At 46.2% G+C, this 4649-nt stretch overlaps 1 pseudogene across 1 annotated transcript; it reads left to right on the forward strand.

Moving 5' to 3' along the window:
- Positions 1-717: 717 nt before the first annotated feature.
- LOC308261150 (DDB1- and CUL4-associated factor 13-like) lies at positions 718-2021 on the forward strand (annotated as a pseudogene). Its single transcript has one exon. The product of its transcript is annotated as a DDB1- and CUL4-associated factor 13-like (transcript).
- The last annotated feature ends 2628 nt before the right edge of the window (positions 2022-4649 follow it).

Genomic DNA, 4649 nt, shown 5'->3' on the forward strand with positions numbered 1-4649 from the left:
GTTGTTAATCATATTGAATTGACTGGAAACAAATTAACTAGAAGTTCTACTTCTTGATTTTTTTCAGGAAATTTTATTGTCAAAGAAACTGTACATTCAATCTAGAATCTGTTTTAATTGTTCAGACTACAAACCATCTTGGGGTAGACGTTCAACCCTTCAAGTATGAGTGCTGTGCAGCCTCCAAGAAGAGTAAACTCCCACTCAGATGTGACCACGGGGGTGTTATAGACAAGGAAAACCTTCCACAAGGCAGAGATGGAGGACAGGGAGAATATAAGGAAAGAGATTATCTCAAAGAAAAATTAAGGCCTAACCACCTCCTCAAGGAAATGTTTTCACTCCTGGTCTGGGATGCTTTCAACAAGTCTCATAACGAGGATTTCAGAATTGCTATGGAGCGATGTCTACTGTGTCTCTCGTTCTTCTCCATTTCTAGCAAGAATGTGTTTTGCAATTAGTCTTCTTCATTTCTACTATTGTCATTCGCACAATTGTGCATTTTGTGTGAGTGGTATCAGGGGCATAGGGGAGAAGATGGCTTGTCTCCTGAGATCATAGGTTACCACACTAAAATAATTCACATCTAGGCCCAATGGAGAAGTCTGTGCGTTAACTGAGATTTTAAACTAGAATCAGATTTTAAGCTAGATGGAAATTTAATGGAGCTGAGTACACGTGGAAGGCTCATGGAGTCGGAAAGGGAGAGCCGTCAAGATGAAGGTGAAGATGTGGAGCCAGAATCCGGACAACTGTGTCCGAGAAACCAAACTAGACTTGCAGAGTTCCAAAAAACTATAATCCTACCTAACATCCTTTAGCATTCCCACAAGAGTATGCAAGAGCTTTAAATGCTACCAAACTGGAACATGTGTTTGCAAAATCATCCCTTGCTTCCCTGGATGGTCACCGAGATGGAGTCAATTGCCTAGCAAAGCACCCAGAGAGCCTGGCTACTGTCATTTCAGGGGCATGTGATGGAGAGGCTAGAATTTGGAACTTGAATAATTGAAATGTATCCATACAATATAAGCACATGAAGGTTTTGTACGAGGAATATGTACTTGCTTTTGTGGGACTTCTTTTTTTTTTTTTTTTTTTTTTTTTTTTTTTTTTTTTTTTTACTGTGGGTGATAAAAAGCCACTGCATACCATATTAGGAAAAAGAGTGTATACGGAAATTGATCATCATTAGAAAGGTCCTGGATTTGCCAGTGAATAGCAAGTAGACATTTAGAATAAAGAAAGAAAAAATCCTATATGTTCAATGACCTGGGGATTTGACAGTATAATAGTGTTAAATTTGACCCAATTGAGACACTTCTCTTGGGAAGTTGTGCTTCTGACAGGAATATAGTACTATATGATATGAGGTAAGCTACCCCTCTGAAAAAGGTTATCTTAGGAGAACAAACACAATCTGGTGGAACCCTATGGAGGATTTTATTTTTATTGCAGCAAATGAAGACTACAACTTATATACTCTCGATATACATTCAATGGACACTCCTGTAATGGCCCACATCTGCGGTGCTTGATGTGGGTTACTCCCTGACCAGGAAAGAGTTTGTGTCTGCTAGTTTTGATAAATCTATTGGAATCTTTCCTGTGGCTAAGAGTCAAAGTAGGGAAGTCTCATATAAAATGAATGCAGCATGTCATCTGTGTGAAGTGAACTTCTGACAGCAAGTACAGTAGTATGTGTGGATCTGATGAAATGAACATTTGCTTGTGGAAAGCTAATGCTTCTGAAAAATGGGATGTGCTTACATCATGAGAAAAAGCAGCCAAAGATTATAGCCAGAAATTGAAGGAGAAATTTTAGTATCATCCTCACGTTAAACGTGCATCTCGTCATCAACACCTACCAAAGTCTATCTACAGCCAGATTCAGGAGCAGCGCATCATGAAGGAAGCTTGTCAACAAAAGAAACTGAATCATCGTAAACACAGCAAAACTGGATGTGCCAGTTGTGGCAGAGAGAAAGAAACACATGGTGGCAGAGGCAGTTGTGAAATAATATTTGGTGTTTCTACCAATTCTGATTGGTAATTATTTGGTATGTTTGATTTAGGAACTTGATGGGGTGTGTCTATACAGCACCTAAGGAGATTTGGCCTGAGCGGCCTACGGCCTAAGGCAAAACTTTAAGTGATTCAGCAAAAAAGGGGCAAAGATGGCGCCTGGAGGAAGCTAGGAAGGCGTGGTTTCCCCATTCATTATGGGTGGGGAGGGAGACTGAGCGGTTTTTCCCTTTCTACCTTTAAAGGAGCTTCCTGCACACATGAATGGCTCATGTACTGGCCTGGGATTGGCTGTAAACTACGTGCTAGTGATCTTTATCCCGGATAGGCTAGGCTATTCCTCATGGAAATTCCCCTCGTGGCTTGGTACTATATAAAGGATGGCTTGGAGAGAAATAAATGAGATCTCGCTTGACTTGACTCCCGGGTTTGTGTTCGAGTTGTTGGTACTCATCATCTCGCCAAGCCCCGTCAGCTGTCAGGCTGGATTCCCGACGGTCTGGTGCCCCGTGTGAGGACCCCCCTCTTCACCCCCTAATGAAAGAAATCGGTCTTCGGGTCAGTATCCCCCCATATATTAATGTGGATATTAATATGGGGAAGTCCAGTTCTAAACCTGACCCTGCCCTAGAATCCCTTAGACTTGTTCTCAAGAGCCAAGGACTTAATCTCGCTGATAACCAAGCCACCCAGGCCTGGGGGTACCTTCTAAAAACTGCCCCATGGCTCCCTGAAAGTAATCTTTATGATTGGGATACCTGGAATCAAGTTGAGGGGCTGGTTAGGAGATCCCAGACAGAAAAAGGGGAGATCCCCCCCCCTTTCAGTTCTCCCCACCGTCTCTGCACTTAAAAGTTGTTTTCCCCCGCGACCCCCAGATAAATTCGCTGACCATATCCCCAAGCCAGCGAAAAATGGGGCTGCCGAACATACACCCCCCTCTGGTCCTGAAGCCCCTAAAAAACCTCCCGATCTCTTTGGGAACACCAAGAACTCCCCACAGCCCCTTTCCCTGGCCAATTCATTCTCCGTACCCTCCCCTCCGCTGCCATATGCAGGCGAAGCGGGAGCTGGAGGAACCCTAGTGGAAAGGCTGGCCCAGCAGGCTGCGCCTCCCAGGCCTCGTGGCTGCACCTCCCTGCCAGCCCCAGCCCCAGCCCCAGCCCCAGCTCGGAACAGGGCTGCACGCACTGCAGCCACCCTTGCTTGGTGGCTGCTGATCCTGGGCTCCGCCTGTTGGCTGTTTCTTCTGGGCTCAGCCCTGCTCCGAGGGTGCGAAGGGGACTCCGTGATTATTTATCCCACTTTTGTAAAAGGAATGGATCCTCAGCCCCAAAAAACCATCTTCCAGCCTGTAAAAGGATCCTCCCAATTCAATGAACCTTTTGCCATAGCCCTAGCCCTACAAGAACTTTTTGAGTCTATAAATTTATTGTCAGATAGTTTATATGTAGTAAATTTGTTACCTACTTTAATAGACGCTTATATTAAATTAGATGCCAATCCCGCCATCCCCTTAACCTATGGCATGCTTACGGTGATGGCCGAGCCGCATACCACTGGCCTACAACAGGCAGCCTTGTCCCCCCCCATACCAGGATCAGGTTAGGGCGGGTGCACTGGCAGCACGGAGAAAATTAGACGATGGGCCCACTGAGACCCCTATTGCGGCAATCACTCAAAAGCCTGGTGAGGATCTACCTACATTTATAGAGAGAGTTTATAACAGCCTTGGGAGGAGGTTTCCAGCTGGTCCACTGGGAGACAAGTTTGTCAAAATGCCAGTGTGGGACGAAATGACAGCCAATCATAAGCTGGCCTGCACGGGGTTGAAGGGGCATGCTTTAGAGAGATGGATTGTGGCCTTTCGGGATATTGGCTCTATGAGCCACCAACTTCAAGCTATGACAGCTGCGGTAAAGAAATGGCAATGGGAGGGCATACAGACTCTGATACAGGTAATACAGCAATCAAGGGTTGCCCCCGCCACGTGTTTCAGATGCAGAAGGGAGGGCCATTTCCACCGAAAGTGTGCGTCCCAGGCCACGCCTCCTATGGGAGGAGGAAAGAAAAGTGGAAACTCCCCGGATGCCCTGCCCCAAATGCCTTAATGGCTTTCATTGGGCCCAGGACTGCCGGTCCAAATTTAACTTAAATGGGGGAGCCTTTAACCACCCAAGGGGGCTTCCCCCAGCCCCCTTAAAAAAAGGGGAACGGTTCCACCAAGATCCATTGGACGGTACCTCTGGTAACCGGGTTAAGACCCAAAATGGTCATCACAATTGGAGATAAAAATTCTAAATATTTAATTTATACTAGAGCCGATCGAAAGGGAGTTGGGTTCAGATCCCCAAGTCCGAAGTGGAGGAGATGGTCGCCACAAGGCGTCCAGTGCGGTAACTCGACCAATCCCGGAAAAGCCGGCGGGAGCCTGGGGGAGAGTTTTCTTTTCTTAGTGAAGGGCAGGATGCCAGGGAATGGACCCCTCCCAAGAGAGGGGCCTGTGCCATGGAAAGCGTCGTGGTTCCGGCGGCGTCCAGTGAGCTCTCACTGGCACTTAAAAATTAAAGGAAAAAGGGTGTAAAATTAAAGGGAAAATGGTGTAAATTTTGCACTGGGCCGCA

The sequence above is a fragment of the Muscardinus avellanarius genome (genome assembly GCF_963383645.1).
Source record: "Muscardinus avellanarius genome assembly, chromosome: 3".
NCBI classification, from domain to species: Eukaryota; Metazoa; Chordata; class Mammalia; order Rodentia; family Gliridae; genus Muscardinus; species Muscardinus avellanarius.